The following is a 22210-nucleotide window of genomic DNA, read 5'->3' on the forward strand; positions in this document are numbered from 1 at the left end:
CGTCGAAGTGCAGTCCCAGGTATTTTGTGCTATTTACCAGAGCTACCGGAGGACATGAGCATGCAAAGCAGTCACTGGTGTGGAGATAAACAGGGGAAATATCCGCGACTGCTTTATATGGGCTGTGAAAACATATCATATTAGTGTTCGATTTATTAGTGAACATTTTGTTATTAATGAACCAACCAAGTAGTTTACAGACATCATACTGTAACACTCTAGCGGCTTCGTTTGAAAATTTATTTGATACAACCAAAGCCGTGTCTTCAGCGTATAAATAAATTTTTGATTTTAGTGGTAAGCAAGCAAGATCATTCATGTAAATGTTAAACAAAAGCGGTCCCAATACGGACCCTTGCGGTACCCCTGATTTAACATGCAACAAAGAACTATAGGACTCCGCCACACGGACACACTGTTGTGTGCCTGTTAAGTAATTTAAAAAAAATGAGTAATACGGGCCTCTGAAACCACACCTGCTTAGTTTTGATAGTAACTGTTCATGATCTAATGTGTCAAATGCTCGTTGTAAATCAACAAAAAGAGTCAAAACAACATTGTTTTTATCGATTTCGTTACAGATATAGTCATTAAAATCTTCCAAAAGACCCACAGTACTCTGTCCCGAGCGAAAGCCAAACTGCGCTGGGTTAATAAGGCTAAACTTTTCACAAAATGAGGCCATATTAATATAGACTACTTTTTCCAATATGCTTGCCAAAGACGAAAGAATTGAAATTGGTCGGTAATTCTCGTAAAGTTTTCGAGATCCTTTCTTATAAAGAGGTCTCACAATGCTAACTTTCATGTTTTCATGTATCTGACCGGTTTCTAATGTTTCATTTAGGATGTAAAGTAGTGGTGATTTGAGCACATCGAAGTTCGCAGCTATAGCTCTTACCCTAATTTTATCAAAACCTGGAGATTTTGTTAAACTCATGGATCTTTTAATATCCCACAATTCCGCTTCATCAACAGCAGGCAGAAAAGCAGAATGAGTGTTAGAGAACGTGGCATTGTTTCGGATATTTGCTGGCATGCACCCATTTGTAATGTTGTTTACTGATTCGATAAAGTGTTTGTTAAAATCATTCGCTATCTGAACAGCAGGTGACTCGAGAAAGGCGTCCGCAAGAGTATTATCAATACTCTTTTTTGCAGGTCTCCCTATTAGACTGTTAACCAAGTTCCATGTTTTACCGGTGTTACGACTGCAAGCTGCAAACTTGCCTGAGTGGTAGCGCTTCTTAGCGAGTCTTATTTTAGCGTTTACTTTGTTTCTCATTTGCCTAAATTCTTCTCGTGCAAGAGCGTCCCCGGGTTTATCTTTGCATTTTCTAAGGAGCTTGCTTTTAACGCTGCAAAGCTCCATTATTTCGTTATGAATCCACGGGCTATCTTTATTTCTTCTTTTAAGCTTTATTTTCTTTTCTGAGCAAAGGTAAATTTCTCTAAAGGCCTCTACAAACAGTTCGTAAGCCTTTAGGTGGCTGTGCCGCGTTAAAGAATCCCAGGTAAATGTTCTCACACGTTTATCTACTTCATTAGAATTCAAAACATATTTCTCTACAGTCTTTCTTTCAGTCAGAGCAGCAGCATCTCCTGAAACTGCTATAGCGATAAAGTAGTGGTCCGCTACTTTTTCCTTAATAACACAGCCAAATGAATTATATTTGCACATTTTTGTGCTGATATGGTCTATACACGACCTTGTTAAACGATGACCGAGAATTTCCTCTCGTGTATAACTCTAAATTTTGTTTTCGAGTCCGTAGCTTGCCAAAAGTGTTAAGTAATCAGATGTTGCTGGCTTATTTGCTGTAAAAATGTCTATATTAAAATCACCGGCCAAAATAATGCTGCTTCTGTCCGCGTACCTTTTGAGGAAGCTTGCCAAATCGTCTAAAAATGTATTTAGGTTAGTGCTCGGTGGCCTATAAACAGCACATACTGTAAATTCCAGATCTGCTTTAGTCATTAGTACAGTAACTACTTCAGCGTCTTGAAAATCAAAGGACACTCGTTCACAGTGCCAATCACTTTTTACATAGACCGCTATGCCACCACCTCTTTTGTTATCCCTGCACAAAAAGAAAGACTGAAAACCACGCAGTGCAAAATGAGCGCATTCGTCTTTTGAAATATTGATTTCGGTTAAAATTAAAACATGTAATGATGGCAGTGCTTTAGCTAGATGAATATTTAACATGTCCCAGTGTTTGCGCAGGCTTCTTACATTCACATGGATTAGCTCAAGCAATAAGCTGCTAGAAAGCTCTGACGCCCACTCGTATATTTGCGTATATTTCGTATAGTTGCGTATATTTGTAACGTAATAGAGAATATCTTGAGAAACACCGCTTGTATTTGTTTATTTCCATCTTTGTCTACATCCTATACTTACTGGCCTCTTTGGTGTTTCTTTAAATTAGTAAACACTTCCATTGTTACCCAACGAGAAATGTTTCCGTCACGTAAGACAAAGAATGGCTCATACCCCGTTAAGCAATGGCTCATACTACCTTAGTAGTAGTAAAAAAAACTTTATTATGTACAGAAACTAGACAGGCTCCGGCCCCACTTCTCCGGAGTCGCTACGTGGAGACAAAGTTTGTTCGTTTGGGTGGTGCCCCTATTCCAAGGCCTCACCGGCACGGACAATCCATTCAGTTCGTTGGATCAGTCGCAGCTGATCTTCCAGAGCCGGGCTAGACAGCAGCGCCGCCTATTGGTTGCATGTGTTGTTTGTTTCGTGTTCCTCTCCATGTTCCGCACGCTGTCGAACTATGTGAAAGAGCGTTGGTGCTGCTCCACACTACGAGCACATGTTTCTATGTGCCATTGGGTAGATCATGTGGAGAGTGTGTAGATTTATGTAGGTATTCATCTGTATTCTTCGCAACATGGTTGCCTTCGGAGCGCTGAATTTGCCGTACGGGGGTGAATCAATTTTTTTTTTGTCGCTGTAGTATTGCCATAATTGTGGCGCAGCAAGGATCTAAGGCTGTAGGGCCCTCTGTTGGAGAGTCCGAAGTGGCTCGGTGGTTTGTAATGCCTCGAGGCGTCTCGTCCGCATGCAGGTTTCCGGTGACGCCCTTGTGCCCCGGTGCACAGGTCACAGTTTGGATCTATTCAACAGTGTGGTCCCATTCAGTCTCGAAAAGTTTTCGGAGCGCCTGTGCTCCAATTTGAACCCTTAGGTATTTCTTCAAGTTTTCAATGAGTCTGTGATTATTGTAACGGAGCTTTTCGCGTACAGTTCTCTTTTTAGGCGAGGGTAGCTGCAACCTCTGCAGAGGCGCGATGCATTGAAGCGCAGGCTGTAATTTTCTCTCACGGTTCGTGACCACTGCCGCCGCCCTCCTTGCATCCGTCTGATAAGGTGCAGAGTCAGTGAATCTCGTCGTATTAATATATTTTGTCATTTTATCTATGTATTCTGCCCCAGCTTGTCTTCTCGCAGGACGCAGGGTAGGATCCATGTTTCTTTATATTAGGGATACCATGTGACAATCTCCATTTGCGTTGGGTACCTCGTTAGTTTCCTGATGTTCTTGTATTATTTGCACCGCACCCTAATTTCGTTAAGACTTCTCTACCTGCTGAAGTGTCGAGCAGGCTATTTTCTTGTGTTTAGCTGTTCTTCACGTAATTCTTCAATCGTGTTGCGTAGACAAAGCGCCAGTACCTTGTCGTTTGAAGCATTCCGAGGTAATCAAAAGGCTGTCTTGTAGGCCATTTTTATTATTTGGTCTACTTTTCGTTGTCTTCCTTGTTTATCTTCGGACATTATGATACCCCCATCATCAAGCGAAAAATGCAATGGCTCATACCCAGGTAAGGCAGAGGCTGCAAGAGCTCAGCAAAGTGAAGCGAACAATGCATACATTCATTCTAATCCCCCATACAACGCACAAAACAGCATACGTTTGAATAAAGAACAGGCTAAAAAGAAGCATGCGAACCATCAATAAAGCATTGCACACACCCCTCAGCAAATGTGGTGATGGTTTTGCAGCAGCTTCACTACATTAACCCTGATTCACTTAAATAGCACCAAAGGTCGTGGGTTCGACACCCACAAAAGGACGAGAGTTTAAGTGCCCTAATCAAGTATGCTAAAGAACTTCATCTTAATTAGTTGTGAGCTCGGGTGCCGTAATGAATTCTATATTTGACGTTCCTCATGTTTGCTATCGAAAATGATAAGCGAACGACTGATAAGGGTTGATAAGGGTTGGTCGGGTAAAGTTCCATAACATTGATAATGACACCGGGTCGCCTGGAGATGAGTAAGCGGCACAATGGTCACGCGTACTTAGAAAACTGCGTGATTTTTTTTCTCTCTTCCTGCATCGATGACTATAGAACATCCGGCGCCGACATGGCAGCTGGATGCTTGCGCCGTCTTTTTCTTCTGTTGCTGCAGATAAGCACAATTCTCCATGGCATCGTCTCGGAAACGTGCTTCCTTCCGGAGATCGTTTTTTTCCATCGACGAAATCTGCGCGGCTTACCTGTGTGAGCGGCCACCGTTGGACGCGGCAGCGCTACCAACGCTCCTCACCAAATGCATCGGCTGGCAAACTTGGACAACCCTGGATGTTAGTAGGCTACATGAGGCTGTCTTCTGGCAAACCACTTCGTGATCCTGCGCCGACATGGCAGCTGGATTCTTGCGCCGTAGTTTGCTTTAGGTTGATTTTTCATATCAATTGGTTAACAACAAATCAATCAAAAGCCGCCACCGGATCAAACCATAGATGTTCTGAGTGTGTATCGAATGTTTTGTATGACAGTGAAGTGTATAAAAGAAATGTACCTTGCCCAAAAAATGTTTTTGCTAGCCGGTGACGTTGAAGAAAACCCAAGGCTCCTTACACCTTACCAAGAAAAGCAAATTTTCAACATTATTTTGACTATATCCACAATCCAGCAAAAGCAGTCTTAACTTTTCAATGAAATTCATTCTATTCGAGAGACCCTTGAACAAAAGATAAATGAACTAACAGCAAAAATCAAGAATGTTGAAGAGAGCGTGGCGTCTGTACTCCCGCTAAAAGACAATGTTAAAAGCCTCATCGCTTGCAGCGATAAACTAACGTCCACGTGTATGACACACCAGGCATTGCATGACGAGCTTTACAATACGTCTCGAAGAAATAACTTCATCTTCTATGGGCTCGAAGATGCGCAACAGGAGACCTGGCCATATTCCGAACAAAAGATTATTGGTTTTTGCTCTGAGAAACTGGGGCTGCGAATTGATCCTTATTTTGTAGAAAGCAGTCATCAGCCGGGTACTTACGCTCCTCCGACTAATAATCCGACCAATAATAGTTAAGTTGTTATGTTTCACATATAAGCAACGCATACTCGCCGCCTGCACAAAGCTTAAAGATGAATGTTTTAGGCTTGTAGCGCAGCTCGGAAGAGCAAAAAAGGAATGAGGTAGGGGTAATCAAAGGGAACGGGAAACAGAGTGTCAAAAGCGTGGCAGTTTGGGCGAGTTGGTATGTCATGACTATATGAAGATTTCAGTATAGGTGAAGACTTTTCCCGACGCATTCAGTTTGAAAGGCAATAGCTGGCATCCTTCGCCCGTGGACGTGGACGACAATTTATTCTCCCGTATAACAAGCTTACAATGGACAAACAAACGTTCGTATATGATTATGTAACCAATTCAGTGACCGAAGTATCTCAAGCGCCACCAAAAATTTGCTCAGGAAGAAAGCAAGTAGTACGAATGATCTGGTATGCATAATTGTAAATTGCCGCATTTTGAAAAATAAGATCAATGAATTTCATTCATTGCTAGAAATTACTTCATCGCACGTTCTGATAGGAACGGAATCTTGTTTAGACAGTTCAATAAGCAAATCCAAAATAGTTCCCCCTTATTACTACGTGTATCGCAGACACCGCAACAGACATGGCGGAGGCGTGTTTGTTGTAGTTCACGACAGCCTCAAAAGTACTTACGTCAGTGCGAGCAGCGACTCATAAGGAACAGTTTGGTGCAAAATGTCACTACAATATGGTTCGACTTTGGGTGCCGTTGCGTTTTGCAGACCACCTTGACTGAGCAACGAAGAGATTATATTTAAAATTATTATTATCTTACCAAGCTCAGATGCAGCATATCTCCTCCTCGGAGAGGATTTCAACCTTCCAAATGTTCAATGGAGGGATTAGCTGCCGAAGTTCACCACCACCTCTCTCCTGTACACCGCTTTAAGTGAAGTCATTGATGCTCATTCAATGTTTCAGTTTGTACACATGCCAACAAGAATAGGATCGAATAGTGCGAATGTACCAGATCTACTTTTCTCGAACGATTGTGATAATATGTATTCAGCGGTCACAGTTCCCGGCAAATGAGACCACGAAGTGGTGACGGCAAAATTATCCTCTGCTGCAGCGCGTCATTTTATTTTTCAATCGCGTAAAGCGTTCATTTAAGAAGAGTGCGACTATTTCTCCATTTCGCATGCGCTGGATGCACTTTTTCCGGAATTCCAGTCGCTTGGGCATCTTTTTTATACCAACACCGCGTAGAATTTTCGGAAAGCGAAAGTGTTGTCGGTAACCCCGACTTTCATCCCAAGCCACATCATTTCGGCAATGCGTCGAAGCCATAAGCGGTGGATGAGCAAGAAACTTCGGGGTTTGATAAGAAAAAAAAAAGACGTCGTCTATTCCATAGGTGCGGTCAGTCGCCGAGCCCAGTACTTCACTCCAAGTTGAAAGAACAAAACAAGATTGTTAGTGAAGAAACAAGGAGGGCACAGACCTGCACATGCAGAGCCCTTATGAAAAAGTCAAAATAAACCGGAAAGAAGTTTGAAATACATAAAAGCTAAAAAATGCCCCAAAAGCACAATTTAGGATATAATCAATGGAATGAATTTTGGTGGAAATCCCGAAAAAGGGAGAACATCTTAATTCCGACTTTCAATCAGTGTTCTCAGAACCAACCGATACGACTACAGAGGTACCAGAGTCTTTCAATTTTACGCCATTGAATGACATAACCCTTACAGAACATGGCGTTACTTTACTGCTACAGAATGTCAAAGGAGCTTCTGCTCCTGACGCAGACAAAGTTTCCAATCATGTCTTAAAAAAAACTGTGCTTCTTCGGTTTCGCCTTATTTGTCAAAGTTGTTCACATAGTCACTTGAACAAGGTGAACTACTCTTGACTGGAAGCGGGCAAACGTAGTTCGTGTATGCAAAACTGGAAATAAAGCTAACACCAGTAACTACAGGTCTATCTCTCTAACAAGCGTAGTCTGCAAAACTGTTGAGCTCATAATCTACCCCAACTTTATTGATCAACTCCAAAGCAATAATTTTTGTGCAGGACTCAACATGGATTCAGCAGCGGTATTTAATGCGACGCACATGTTATAGAATTTACGCACGATATTGCCGAATCGCTAAAGAGTGCGAATCAAGTAGATTGCATATTTTTAGACTTTAGAGAAGCCTTCGATTCTGTATCACATAATCTCTTAATACAGATGTTCGGTGCCCCTAACATACCGCCTAGATTGCTGACATGGCTAACGGCATGTCTGAGTGAACGAAAGCAGTGCGTAGTGCTGAATGGGACGAATACAACAGAAGCGCCAGTGTCATCAGATCTCCCGCAAGGGTCTGCACTAGGGCCGCATCTTTTTTCAATCTATATCAGTGATCGTCTAGTACATGTGTCCAGCTCAATCAGGTTGTATGCAGACGACTGCTGTGTTTACCGCAGTATCCTTTTTGAAACAAATCGGAAGCTAATGGAAAAGGATTTTGATTACATTTTTTTCCCTGGTGCCAGGATTGGGAAATGGCCCTCAATTTGTCGATATGTAGAACGATCATGTTCATGAAAAAAAAAGAAATCCTCAAATGAATAGCAACTTTCTAGGCGGTGAACGCGCGACTGCGCTTTCAGATGATAAATATCCGAGAGTCAGGTTTGCCAATGACATTTCATGGTACACAAACGTTCACTACTTTTAACCTAAAGCCAGCTGTGCACTCAAGTTTATCAGAAGGAATTTCCGGCAAGCCCTTCTTGAACTCCAATAACTATTACGCCTAACTAATGTCTGTCCAATCTTAGAATATGGCTGTTCTGTGTGAGATACTTACACAAAGCACAACATAAATGAGCTTGACCGCATGCACAAACGTGCTGCCCGCTTCGTGTCTGGCAACTATGGCTTCAGGAAAAGCACTACCATTATTTGGAATCATCTGCGTCGGCCAACCCTTGAAAACAGGAGGAAATATCTCAGATTGCCCCTATGAAAATGGCCATTGCCTTTATGTTTCCTTTATGTTTCCTTCTTGTGTCCTATGTGACCTTTATGTTTCCTTGTCCTTTGTGTGACCTCCAGGATGTGAACTTTGTGTGTACTACGTGTTTACTCATCCTAACGTATACCTCGAGGAAGTTACCTTTATTATGCCTCTAGGATGTGTCCTTTATGTTTACGGCAGGATGTTAACTGGATGTGCACTATGTGTTACCTGAGTGTACACTTGAGTGCACATGTAGGTAACATAGAGTGCACATAACAACTGTCTTTACTTATAATATAGGCAGATCTATCTGTACTGTGTGACAGGCATTGATACACTCAGCAGAGTCATTGTAAGTACTAAATCTTGACTTATGCTTTCATTTGGTCCAAGAAAACAACCCTTATTATAATTCTTGTAGGATGTGTCCTTTGTGTTTACGGCAGGATGTTACCTAGGTGTGCACTTCAGTACACACGTAGGTAACATAGAGCATATAGTGGGCGAGTTGGTTACGATTCATCGTACCTTTAGCAACAGCGAAAAAGCAACGCGGAAACAAGGAACACTCCGAAGAAACAGCGCCGTCTTGTTGTGTTTCTTCCTTTTGTCCGTGTCGCTTTCGCGCTGACCACAAGTACGAGTAACTGCTGTGTCGATATTAGCACGCGTAGAAGCAGGGCAGCGCGGATCCCGTAAATGCTTGCTTGGGCGTACAACTGAACAATTTATAATTGTGAGTTGGCTAAGTATGAAAGTTGTGTGCGGAGTATGGCCGTATTTGATTACGCGAGCATGCAAGCAGTACGCCTGTTTCACTTTGGCCGAAGTTCCGCTGCCGCTGCAAGCCAGCTATCGCCACATTTTGTCGCCTTCATTCCTTACGCTACGAGCAAATATGGTGCCACCTATGCAAGATAAAGCCTGACATTCTCAAAAACACGCCACTGGGCACCATAAGAAGCGTGTATATGTGTGGCAATTCCGAATTTCTGATCGGTAGGCGTCACAGCTCTCGCGGCTGCCCGCACACCGTGCGCCATCCCAAGCGACGGAACAGCACATGATGCGCGCTGATTGGCTCGTGTCCGCCGACAAACCACAGGACAAGCGTTCGCGCATAGTTCGTCTAAAATCTCTGCATATACTTTAAAAAAACAAGGCAGCGCACCAAGACACTTTAAAATCAATAATTTGTGTTTAAATACCAGCCTTCCTTCCAGCAACGACGTTTTTAAATCTCGAAGGCCGTGCTTTTCCAAAATTCACGCCCTAACGAAAAATGTAGATCTCGGAGGCTAAATTCACGTTTTAACCGCAGTGCGGCGCTGCCGCAGTGTAACGGTTGACGGTGAGCTGGGTCACGTTGTTTTGCTGTGAGCGGTGAGAGTGTTCGTTACACAGTAATTTAATCATATTTTCGAAGTGCCTAAACAAACTGTGATCCGTACCGTGTGCATTAACCATCAGGAAACCTCTGGACTCGTGTAACGCCATTAGTTCGCCTTATGTTTCGTGTGATACGCCAGTGTCTTGTGTAGCGCCCGTCCGAGCGGCCTTTGTTCTCGCCTGTCCGCGTTCGCTCGTGGAATACCTGATACTGTGGCTTCGAATTATGGTGCGTGAAAGAATTTGTTGACAGTTGTGCTTTCGTGCGCTGGTGTTCATCGGCGATTCAACAGTGTTCGCGCTGGAAAGAGTCTCGCCGCGTGGTGCCTGCGAGACGAAGAAGCCGTTTGCTGACCACATTGAAGGTAAGCAGATCTGACGCTTGCGCGCATTCTCGCAGCTTTTGGTTCATGTAGTAAGCTTTGTGGAACGACAACAGAACACTTTCTGAGCGTACGTTGACCATGTTGCTGTGCACATTTAGCAAAGCGTTTCACGAGGGGAGTTTCCGTGAAATGTATCATTTCTTACCGCTTACTTGCTTTATGGAGTGATGTGCTACCACCGCCGATTGTTGGGACTTAATGGGCAAATATTTACCTAAACGCTGAAAGTTACTGTTTTCTGGGTAGTTTCCCGGCAAGAAATTCTTCCGTAGATATGAATTTCCGCAAGTTACGTTTGTAATGGATGTCGATGTGTCACGGGCATCGCGAGTTGGCACGCGACTGCGATGTTTGACACTTGAACAGGTATTAGCTTGTGTGAAGATTACTTTATTGATAGTGTTCAGATTGAAGTGCAGCTTCGCGAGAACTTGTCTGCATTGTTTGTGTTCTTCGACGTGCTCGTGTATTTGTCTTCTATATTGTAGGGCAAATGTAGACCGACATTACAACAGCGAAATTTCTTTTTAATCGAGGCATCTCAATCAGACGCTCGTTTTCATTAATATTTTCATCCGAAGAACGGGATGTGAGTTACTGCGATTGTTAAAGACAGTGGTTTGTAGCACTGCCCAATAAGGGATGCGATTTGCTTGCGATGCTTTGCGCTCGATGTTTGCCACTCTTATAACCCACCTTTCACGGCTGGCTGTTATAGTTGATAACGATAGCGGAATGTCGGTCAGATCAATGAGCAAAGGAGTAGCATCGGAAAAGGGATCGCTACAAAATCGCGGTCTAGGTTTTAGACCCTTCGTAATCGATTGGTCATTTGATTTACTAGATCTTTAAGTTTTGGTGATAATTTCCCATGTAGTCTGATGTTTGCGGCTGGTTTTATTCCCGCCTGAATTTTACCATATAACAGTGTAACCACTTGAGATATAACTACGAGACATCTGTACAAGCAGGCACACAAAGATTTGTTGGCCAGTTGCCTACTCCTATAGGTCATGTACTACTTAGCAGCTGCTGCAGAAATGTTTAAAAAAATTTGTGAGCAATTTAATACCTGAGTGGACTGGCAGGTCAGTCTCTTTCAAACAATTAGTTAAAAGCTTCTGTGTTGCCCTGATGTTTTTATGATCTGTTTTTGACTTCTCCACGTTTCTTCGCTGTGTGCATACAGGCCAGGCTGTTCTTGCTTAAATGAATATTTTTGAATAAGTGAAAAAGATTGGCTTTTGTTTTGTTTTTCAGGTGCCTTGTGAGCTCTCACCCAAGCAACACATTCCAGAGGTCTGCTGTGAGCAGACGTGGCAAACTGAAGTAACATTCAGATAGTCCAATAAACTGTTCGTAGTTTCAGACAAACTTTTGCAAAGTATAGTCAAAACTTTCTTTTAAAAGTGCAAGCACTGATCCAACCTGATCTTTCCATCCAAACATTACATATTATATTAGTCACAAAGACATAACTAGAACAGCAGCACTGCAGTGAGGAACGTACAGTGGTTCTCCAAGTGTTATACTGAAATAATCTATGAAGGCTAATTAGTTTGCAATTTTAGAACAAATTGTCATGAATTTCTGTGCCATAACAGAGTTTCAATCCATGCGCTGCATCATGTAGGGAACAGTAACCTTACAATGAAAACCAATGCAAAACTTTTTAACTCAGGAAAAATTTATAAATATAAAATGTGTACACGGAACTCTTCATCTATGCATGTCTACGTAAAATACAGGATTTAGTCACTGCGGCCACATAAAGGATGCATAAAGGTAGGACACACGAAGGAAACATAAAAGCAGTGGCCAAATTTCAACATGGAGGAAACATAAAGTACGGTAACATAAGGGATACATAAAGGGAGGACACACGAAGGAAACATAAAAGCAGTGGCCAAATTTCAGCATGGAGGAAACATAAAGTACGGTAACATAAGGGATACATAAAGGGAGGACACACGAAGGAAACATAAAAGCAGTGGTCAAATTTCAACATGGAGGAAACATAAAGGATATTTCCTCATGTGAACTGCGGGAAACATACAGTAAACATAAAGGACATAACCATTTTCATAAGGGTGTGTCTTTTTTATAAAATATTCCAGGGCAGAATCAGTATTGACAAGGACATGTGCATTAAGCCACCAACTTATGTGTCTCGTCGAACCGATCCCTCAATGCAACTTTGGGAATACAAGTGCAGGGCGAATATTTTTAAGTATACTTTCCTTCCGAAAACAAACCATCACTGGAATGATTTACCAGACAATAATCTTACGGCTCGTCCCTCATCTTTCTCACCTGCAGCGTTTGGTGTTCAACTTGTGATGCACTGTTTTGTCACCAATCCATTTGGTTCAGCTTGTTCCTTTTACAACTGAGTTTGAACAGCGCGAATAAGACAAGGACACGAGGAAACAAATACCACAGACAGCGCTTGTTTGCGGTATTTGTTTCCTTGTGTGCTTCTCTTTTTTGTGTTTTTCAACCTTGGTTCTAAATATGAACTAACTAGCTCTCAATGAATATACCTAAGCAGTCTTCTTCATCGCTTTGGTTTTTGATGTCATTTCTTATATCTTGCATAGTTTGCATATTATTATGTATAATAGTATCCTACTCTTGTATTTTCTGTAGATGTGTAACTAAGAGTGTTCTTGACCTGTCAGTGTCCGCGGTGTCTGGAAACGTTTTCTTAAGTACACATGTACGGAGTAATCTCATTCCCGTTTTTCTGTACTCCCCTACCATAACGCCCGTTTTGGCGTTGTAAGTATTGTAAACAACAAAAAATAAACTAAATCTATCTAACCTTCGCCTATTCAATGTGGACTACACAGGGAATCAAAATCTTGCATCCAGTTGACGATATATATGCCAGCTTTTCCTTCTTTTCTTTCTCCTTTACTAGATGTCCCTCAAGCTGTGGCAGAATTTATGTCACGCTTTGCTGTAAGTCTTGTGGGTGGGCGTGCCATGTCAGGCATGACCACCCATTTTATTGTGTTCACGAAAAAAAAAAGAACTTGCTTCATACGCCATCCGTAGCCCTGACGTAGCGCAAAAAAAAACGCGCCGTTTTTCTGCAAGACAGGGTACTTCACTGTGATGCGGCCTGCCAAAAGGCGCTATTTATTCTACTAAGCTGCAGTCACTGTCTCTGCAGAAAATAGTTACATTGCTACATTGGTGCATGCATCATTCTTCAGTGAACTCCTGGGGCACACTACGGCATCGCTCCTGCCACCTCTGTTGTCATCCTTCTATAGGGCAAGGAGCGCAGAAAAAAAATAACTACTAATGTTCATCATGAGCGCACGTAGTCGTAGGAAGGAGGACTCACTCAGCATTCTCGCACTGTAGCTTTCCTTTTGTCTCTAGCAATACGGGTGCTGCTGCTGCGAGCGTGGTTTTGTCCAATCACATGTTCCCTCATTTGTCCCCGGCTACGCACCGTTCTTGATATAACTTTCGTGTATGACTGGCAGGACCGCACGCTGGAAGCACATTATCACCTAGCATCCTCTACACCGTTCATATACTGTGACGTTACTTCACGGAAAGCTGTATGTTTAGCCGGTAGGATATACACGTACTTTGCGTTCCTTCCGTGGTCAGCTGCTGCTGTTCCGTTCCTCGATATGGGGTGTCTGGCTGAAGAAAAAATTAGCCGCGCTCATTAAGTTCCAGAGAATAATAAACTCGAGAGGCTATGACAATAAAACTATGAATAGGACTTGTGCATTGCACTGTGTTTGCTTGCTTGCAACCACTATTCAGAGTAAAACTTGAAGCAGCGAGAAGAAAACGAAGACAACAAACGAAAACACACACAACACGACGAACCCTCGTCCTGTTGTGTGTGTTGGACAACTCGCCCAAATCAAGTTGTTGCCACTATTTCGAAGACACCGAGTTTTGCTGCACACTTCATTCAGAGCAGTCAAGTAAATGTAGATAGCGAAGCAGGAGCAGATACAAAAGGTAAAAGAATGTTTTCTTTCTTACATATGTGAACGGCAGTATTGTCGAGGTGCCGGTGGATTCGAAGTTCTGTTGGTTATTGAACTAGCTAAAAAGAAAGAAATAGCTACTGAATGTTTTGTCAAACGATATCTTACAGAGCTTCCACGAGCAGCCGCCCATCGACGTGCCTTTCTAGGACACTTTCCCGCGCGAACCGAGTGTAACGCACAATTATCCAGCTTCTGACAGCGTTTCACCACCGTATCTACAATTGGATTGCCTGCGTCGATGCACTGAGAAGCCATCTAGGTTTGCTTTCAAGCATAATAATATAGTTATGTACATAGTTATCGCAACTTATCTGTTTTCCGACAATAGAGCTGGTTGCTACGCTCTGTGAGTATTCCATACCCTGCACGCTTCCAATGCGAAGCTTTGAGTGTACCTATCTAGTCCTACGCCGTGGGGTTCTCGGTGACTACCAGCTTGAGCTGCTGGGCATATGCTCGTGTTCGCGTTGCCGGCGTGGTCGCGGCATCATCGTCATGGGAGATCCACCTTCCTACTCTCGCCTCTGAATATCGCGCTCTACTAGCGCCGTAAGAAGCTAGCGTGCGTGAGAAGATCCCGGCACGTCGGCTGCGGACTACAGACCGTTGGTTGCCTCCGGACGAACAGCGATTTAAAAGCAAGTTTCCCACTCCATACACGCCCGCCCACGGGCTCCTGACGCTCACAATGAAGCTCTTGGAAGATCGCAGCTTCGTCGAGAAGTGCGTGAACTGGTATATTGAGTTCCTCATAGGTTTGCTTGAGCAGCTCGAGCAAGGTATACTACATGTTTACAGCTGCACGAAAACGAAAGGGAACGCGTTTGCAACGGTTGAGCAGCTAGGCAGCTAGGTACGAGCTCTACAATGAGCGCCTGCTTGAATGCATCGAGATAGTTGAAGCGCGCCGCCACAGGTTTGATGCCCTCGCGGGTACCTGCAAAAATGCTTCGCATAACTTCGATTGCCGCCATACGGGGGATCTACATAGTATTACTTGCGGCTGTCAGAGAAGCTGAACGACTGTCGGGAAGAGTAGTGAAAATGTGGCCGCATAGCGCAGTGCATGAAAGGCGCATATGATTTTCATCGTGTCATTTCCACCCAAAATGGAGAAGTTTGACAGAGACGCACGCACGAGCAGCGCTAGGCCTCACGACTGCCTCCTTCACGCAAAGAGCCAACAGCCAAGTGAGCGATAAGAATCGGAGATCACGAAAGGCCCATGATAACATGAAAAACTACAATTTTCATGGTTTTGGGGTCAAACGCTTTGTCACATTAAGAAAAAAAGAAGAAAATACGGGTCATTGGTACACAAAATAAATGAACAGCACTGCGCAGCGTGCTTCTCTGCTTGAAGAGTACGAGGAAGTTTCGTGTTCCTCTTCGTCATTGGCACAACTCTAAAGAATAGTTCTCTGCTGGCTTTCGTAAAAAAAAGATCAGCTACAACTCAGCACACCTAAATAACGTGAAAAAAATAGCTTAGCTTTTTAAAGTCTGCGGTGCGGCCTTGAATAAGTTTTGCGTGGAGAAAATAAAGTAAACTTTCATCAAACAAGTGATAAGGCTAAATCATGCAGCATACTAAAAAAAAAAAAACGTGTGCTGTTCAGATAAACCTGTAAGTTGGTTCGTGATGTATGCAATGGATATGAGAAGGAGCACATTAAAATGATAGTAGGAAAAGAAATGTGTCAATACCCCGTGTACACAAGATTCTACATAATAAAAAAAGAAACGCGGGTAGGAGGTACGCTCTAGGAGTAGTTTTTTTTCGGCACCCTACGAGCTCGGTAGAATATGTTACGGGCTGGATCGTAGAGCTTCATTATGAAAAAGACTAAATTGATTTAGGTGAGCGTTTAAGCATACACTGCCGTTTGCTGAGTGTAGATCGTCCCTTGTTCTATTGTTTGCCCCTATGGTGTGAAAATGAATACATTTTCCAAACGGGTTGGTGTGTGAACGCGAGGCTATTCGAACGCAAGCGATCATTAGGGGGAAACGTTCATTCCCACATTTAGGGCCATTTATCAAAATGTGGATGCTTGGCGATTTTCACTGACATTGCAGTTCTTTCTAGTACTGAGCATCAGCTGACGAGGGGAAAATGGAAGCTTTCAACATTAACGAATGAAAAAAATGGTTTGGTCTAAAAACGATCCGTTCTACTAAGCCATCGTGAGATCATTGTATTGGAAGAGAAGTAGAATAACTTTTTTAAGAATAAAAATACATGTGATAGGGTTGCAATGAACCGAGCACGCTGTGTTAGTTATGTTGCCTAGCTTTTACGCCCGAGGGTGCGCGGGTGTATAAGTACGAAGCATTTGCTCTGGAATAAAGTAATTGCGAGTGCAGCGTGCGCAACACTTCCTTGTGTTCTCACCCCCTTGTCCTGTTGTGTACGCTTCTTCATCCGCACGGTATGAAGATTTCATAAACAAGTACGAAACACCTGTCTTAGACCATATATTACCTTGAACTGGCCGCTCAGTAACAGTGCTGGCCAACATCATCTCGCTTAATCCTTGGAATACTGTTTCTGTATTTCATTTAGCATGTATTTATGCATCATGAAGAAGAAATAAAGCAAGAGAAATATTATAGGCCAAGGTGTTTAGTATCTTCTCAGTTAAAGGGTTATTAATGCTTGTGTCTGTCTTTAAAAAAGAGCTGTCTCTTTCACTTAGACTGATACATGATCGGCTAATGCACTAAACCTTGCTGATGTTGACGTAATAAGCATGAAAAATGAACTGTAATAGTTTGGATTAGTTGGTAACAATTCATGATAAATGTTACTTTCGCACCACCTGAAACTACGATTAGAAAATGACTGGCACAAGCGCAAAAATAAGTTATTGCAAGACGATAGAGCAACGTACGTACTGAAGTAAAAGCCCGAGGGGAAAAAAAGCTGATTAGATTTGAACCAGGGCAGTAAAAACTTGAGAAAGAGCAGTCGCAACTACCTCCATGCACTAATTCCGAAAAAAAAGATTGGGGATACCTAACGCGGAGAAGAACCTATCCGGACAAACAGCCAGCTTATAGAGCAGCTTCCCTGACAAAGTGATCGGTTCGGCTGCTGAAAAGTATCTTCAGTTATTCCCCGGAATAAGAGTGCACCAAGGGTTGGTTGAAGACGTTTTACCGTACCTTATCGCTGGCTGCCCCCGGAGCACCCCGGAGAAGCTCCACACACTTCACCGCACTTTTGTATCGCGGAACCTAGGCATCCAGCAATGGATCAGCCAGCAATGAATCAGCAAGCAATGGTCAGCCAACAATGGTCGCCACTGTCGTAATTGCATGCCTAGGTTCCGCGATACAAAAGTCTTGAAGATGTTTGCGCCACAACTTAGCCGAGAAATCTGTGAAGCATACTGCGTAAAAATGCAATTTGGCAGCTGCGTAAGCAGCTCATCGGTATCACTAGTGAAAAAGAGTTTAATTATTTACGTCGAAATTTGCGCCACTCACTCCCGCATGCCAATGTCGAGTGATGATGGTTGGATGATTATGAAGTGTGATTATGGTACATGTATAAACGGGTCGCTTTCCTGGAGTAAGTCTGAGTTGAAGTGCCACGCTTGTCCAGTGTGTTTCATTCTTCGTCTGTTGTCGTTTGCGTGGTTACATTATGCACTCAGAAATCCTACCTTGTCTGCTGTCTTTTTTCTCGCTAGCCTCTGTCTTTAATAATGTCCTTTGTAATCAGCGCGTACAGCCATGAGGCACCAGTTTTTGTAATGACGAGATCACAATGGAGTATTGTGCACTAGGTAACGGAATCTGTCACTTGACATTTGTGCGAGACAAATACAGCTATTTCATACTTGTAGTGCAGTTAGCCAACGGGGATCATCTGTTTTAGAATGCATTGTACTTTCTTTCCAGAATCACCTTGACTCTGGTGTGTTACACTCTGCTAAATGCTTTATATTGCTTTGTGTGGCGGGAAAAAGAATATCGATTGCAGCATAGCGGACCGCAATATTCGCTACACTGTGCGTGGCCTTGGGAATCCCTTCGCTACAGATCCCTCGTCCTGCTCACACTATGACCATGCTATATACCCTAATTCCTCTAGCCACAAGCGGTGTCAGAATAAATTTTGAATACCCTACCTTTTCTTCATCCGCAATGCTGAAAAAATGCACTGGTGTGCCCTGTGTTGATTCTGACACCGCAGTCGGTATGACGGAAACCTTAGTATTATAAATAATGACTTCAGAATGGGGTAAGACCTTTGCAATATAGATTAATAGCGCTAGCATGCAAGTCCATTGTTAAACTTTAGCGTGAAGTCTATAAACTGATGTTGTCATACATTGGGCACCTGACCAGCAAAATTACCACAATAGAGCTTAGCTTTACCACCTGGCGATGTCTACTGCTCAACAAAACCCTTTGTCAGGAGAGCTGGCTCATCACACACACAAAAAAATTACATTTGCAGCAGAAAAATGAGAGGGTGAAGGCACAGAGGGGCAATACTTCAGCTACTCGGAAGCATAACGTCTGTCTTCTCCCTTGTTTGTTACCTGGTATCTATCGGCCAGTGATTTTTCGTTCTTTGTCTTCTGCTCGTCTGTTCACATCGCTTCCTTCAGAGCTGACCAAGTATTCAACAGCAGACAGAAAGGAATGGTGCCATACCAGACACAGTGCGGTGTTGGGCCGACACAATTTATTATGTGCCCCTACAAAGGTGGAACTCAAGTACAACAACGCAACGCTTCACAAATTCTCTGGGCGCTGTGTGCGCAGGGAATGAAAGCATGCCTTTTGCGTGCTGTCATGGTCGCACAACCAAGCTTTTTTAGCCTTCAAAGGTGCCCGCTTGTTATAGCTGGACTGCCAATATCATGTTATTGTAGTAACCACCGTGATTCTATCTTTCAGGCAATGCTCTTAAGACTTTTGGAGCGTTGCATGAGTGCTTGAAAAGGCACTCTACTTGATAATGTTTCACTTATCCAACGCGTAGTTGTCAAAAGGCTTCAGCGATCCCGGGGGGTTGACAACTATGCCTGCGGAGTTCCGTTGGCAAAAAATGCATTTGAAAATACTAAACCTGAACATCTGAAGGCTTATTTCGATTGTACCCGTCTCCGTTGGCGCTGGACAAGCCACAAAATAAATACGGATCAACCTACTCAGTTTGCGAACGTACGGCATCTTTTTCGTCTGTAGCTCGTATTTAGGCAAGGTATTCTGGAGGATATATGGTTACGAGGGACTGAACACTGAAGACGACTTACAAGGCGTATAAACAGCTGCAACGCCGGAGCCGACAGCTCGAGACCAAGGAGTCTTCTTCGTCGACGCGCATTCGCTCATTATGAGCAATATATTGTTGAGGACAACAGAAATATAGGCGACATTTTCAGCAAACTATACATGAAGAAAGAAACACTTCTTCGTTTTGAATGAAAACTGACAATGAAAGCACGCGATTGAGTTTTCATGCGCATCGAAAACTGTATGTATTTACCGAATCTGGAATTACGATCGGGTAGTGAAAAGCAGTCGCTTGCGACTATGGATCTCCTGATACGAAAAAAACTTGAATAGAACAACTTCTTTGTTTCCGCTACAGGTTTCGTGTTCCAAGAATAGGTGCAATGGAACTATTTAATATTCTAGTGAATCCAACTCCATACCTCCGTGTTTCGCTACAAAGAAAAAAAAAATCAATTCAGGCTATCCTTCTATAGAGGATACTCTAACGTCCTTTCTAAGGTACTTTTTAAGGAGCACTGATCGCGGATGGCGTTAAAGTTTATATTTTCTTTTTAAGTTAAAGGTGAGTAGTGTATTCACGACGTTAAGTTTTTTTACTTATTTGGCAATTGGAACTATGTATCATACCTGAAATTTTCTTTTTCTTTACTAACCTTCCTCACCCATGGTTGTGAGAAGCAAGCAGTCACATGTAGTTAAAAATAAAACAACATTTATTTTCCTGAAAATGCGAGGTCTCGGGCTTTGTACGCGCATAGAAGTTGTACATGAACGAACATTTTCCACACCTATACCATCAGACTTCTTATTCATCAACACGACCATTAAGTTTAGTAACACGGGAGGACAACGATTTTCAGAGCGATAATACGACGCGCGAATAAGAAAACAGGAATTCGTAATATTTCTGATGCCTAAAAAAAGTAGTAGCACTGTGGTCTTTTCTGATATGAATTAAGAAGCACGTTAACATTAACCAGAGACGCGCTTTTTAAACTTTGTAATGTTGCCGTCAGATATAAAAACAAAACATTAGCGTTTATAACTAGCACAATGTTTTGTACGCCATATGTTTTTTTTTTAACCTGAGCTATTGACATTGGTGAATTTTCAATGTAATTGCCCTAAAGATCCTATTTGAGGAGTCGCGCCTCTTAGTTGCGTGTCTCGAGGAAACTCCTGCCCTGTGATTGAAGGGTGCAAAAAGGCGTCACCTGTCGTGTTCGCAAAGGCCTCCCTCTCTCGTCGACGTCGCCGGCGCACACTACGAGCAGAGCCCACGCAGCCGAGTCCAGGGCCGGTTTCACGGAACCGGCATAGCGATGAGTCCTGCCGCCGGCCGAATCTGTAACGGCTCGCTGCTCGGAGTCGAGAGGCGCAAACGATTGCGAGCAGAGAAGGAATCGAAAAGACTCCAGGGTGGTAGGAGTCCACATGCCGAACAAACTGCACCACCCACAGAGGGAGGAAGGGATGGCAGCTTCAAAACGATGCCTGCGTTCGTTGGCGTTGTTTATTTGGTGCTCGCCATAAAGAGAGTGAGGGATGGAGAAAAAAATCGCCATGCGCACGTGATCTCCAGGCGGTACGAGCTTGGGGTAAGAAGGCTGCAGCAGCGAGTGGAGGAAGGGTGCACGCGCATATTTTTTTTTTCTTTTCGGATTCGCGCACTTGGAGAGGGGTGTGCGAGCGGTGACGATGTCGAGGCGTGGGAGGAGCAAAGGCACTCGCACATACAAGAGTGGCGCAGTTTATGCGGCGGCAGAGGAAAATCGCGAAATGCATGATTGTATATTAGGCGGAGCAGAGGAAATTCGGCTAAAGTGCATTCTTCTATCAGCAGACGCGCGGGCATGCGCCCAGATGCCAGTGTGCTTGCATGTCGCATCCCTTCGACGGCGAAATCAGTGAATGACGAAAATAGTGTGAAATCAGATGACGATGTGCGAAATAATCCAAATAAGCAGCAATAAAATAAAAGAAGGCAAAAATTTTAAAGGTAGACCAAAAACTTACTTTTACGTCTATTACGGTCATGAACTGCAATAATTGCCACCTTCTAGGATGCCAAAGTATGGGCGAGCGTTTCTACGTCAGCATTCATTTGCCAGTTTTCTTATGTCCCTGTTTGTGTGCGCGCGTCTGTGCTTGTGCACATGTGTGTGTATTTCTGAGTGTGAAAAATTATTCGTAACATCTTTGGGACATAGCTCTGTTTCCTGATGATATCTTCCACTAGGCATTATGAGAAGCATTAGAAGGATCTGGGGGATGAACGAGAAATTGCCCACGGTACGTAACATTAGTGTCACAAAACTGAAATTTGGTGAAAGAGGTTGTTAATTCATACGATAAGGAAGAGTCCGTTGTCGGAGTGAAAGGAAATTTTGAACGCGTGCTCTCCTATAATGTGCACATGGCGCTGCATACACAGGTGTTCTTGAATTTCTTTACATTAAAAATGGAACCGTGAATAAAACCCCCGGACTTCCTGCAAAACTGCCATGGGAATGGCCTCTCGAGGCACATTGCGTGTATTCGAGGGCTACTTTCATGCTGGCAAAAACATTTTTATGTAGCACGTATTGAGCATCAGAGAGCTGCATCGGGAGTTTTTCATGTTGCTCTACAATTTTCGCATTCGTATTTTTAATCAAATTATAATATTTGAGAAGTTGAATTATTAATTAAGACTAATTGTCCAATTAGGCGTAAAGAAAAAGTTCTACCAATACCTGCAAGCGACGGCAAAAAAAAACATCAGATTGGGTTTGTCCAGCTACGTGGCATTTGCATATTTTTAACGTTTGGCTCATGTTACGTGGGCTGAGTATGCTTATTA

General features: G+C 43.2%; 1 protein-coding gene across 2 annotated transcripts in view; it reads right to left on the reverse strand.

Moving 5' to 3' along the window:
* Positions 1–20727, reverse strand: part of nab (NGFI-A-binding protein homolog) — a 1159032-nt gene extending 1138305 nt beyond the window's left edge. The window contains exon 1 of one of the 2 annotated variants that reach the window (XM_070536817.1): positions 20583–20727. The gene's annotated coding sequence lies outside the window, so the exon portion shown is untranslated. Of the gene's footprint in view, positions 1–13689; positions 13739–20582 lie in introns of those variants that run through there. The other variant, XM_070536819.1, reaches the window with a different exon arrangement.
* Positions 20728–22210: the final 1483 nt, after the last annotated feature.

This window comes from Dermacentor albipictus, chromosome 4 (assembly GCF_038994185.2).
Source record: "Dermacentor albipictus isolate Rhodes 1998 colony chromosome 4, USDA_Dalb.pri_finalv2, whole genome shotgun sequence".
Taxonomy (NCBI): Eukaryota; Metazoa; Arthropoda; class Arachnida; order Ixodida; family Ixodidae; genus Dermacentor; species Dermacentor albipictus.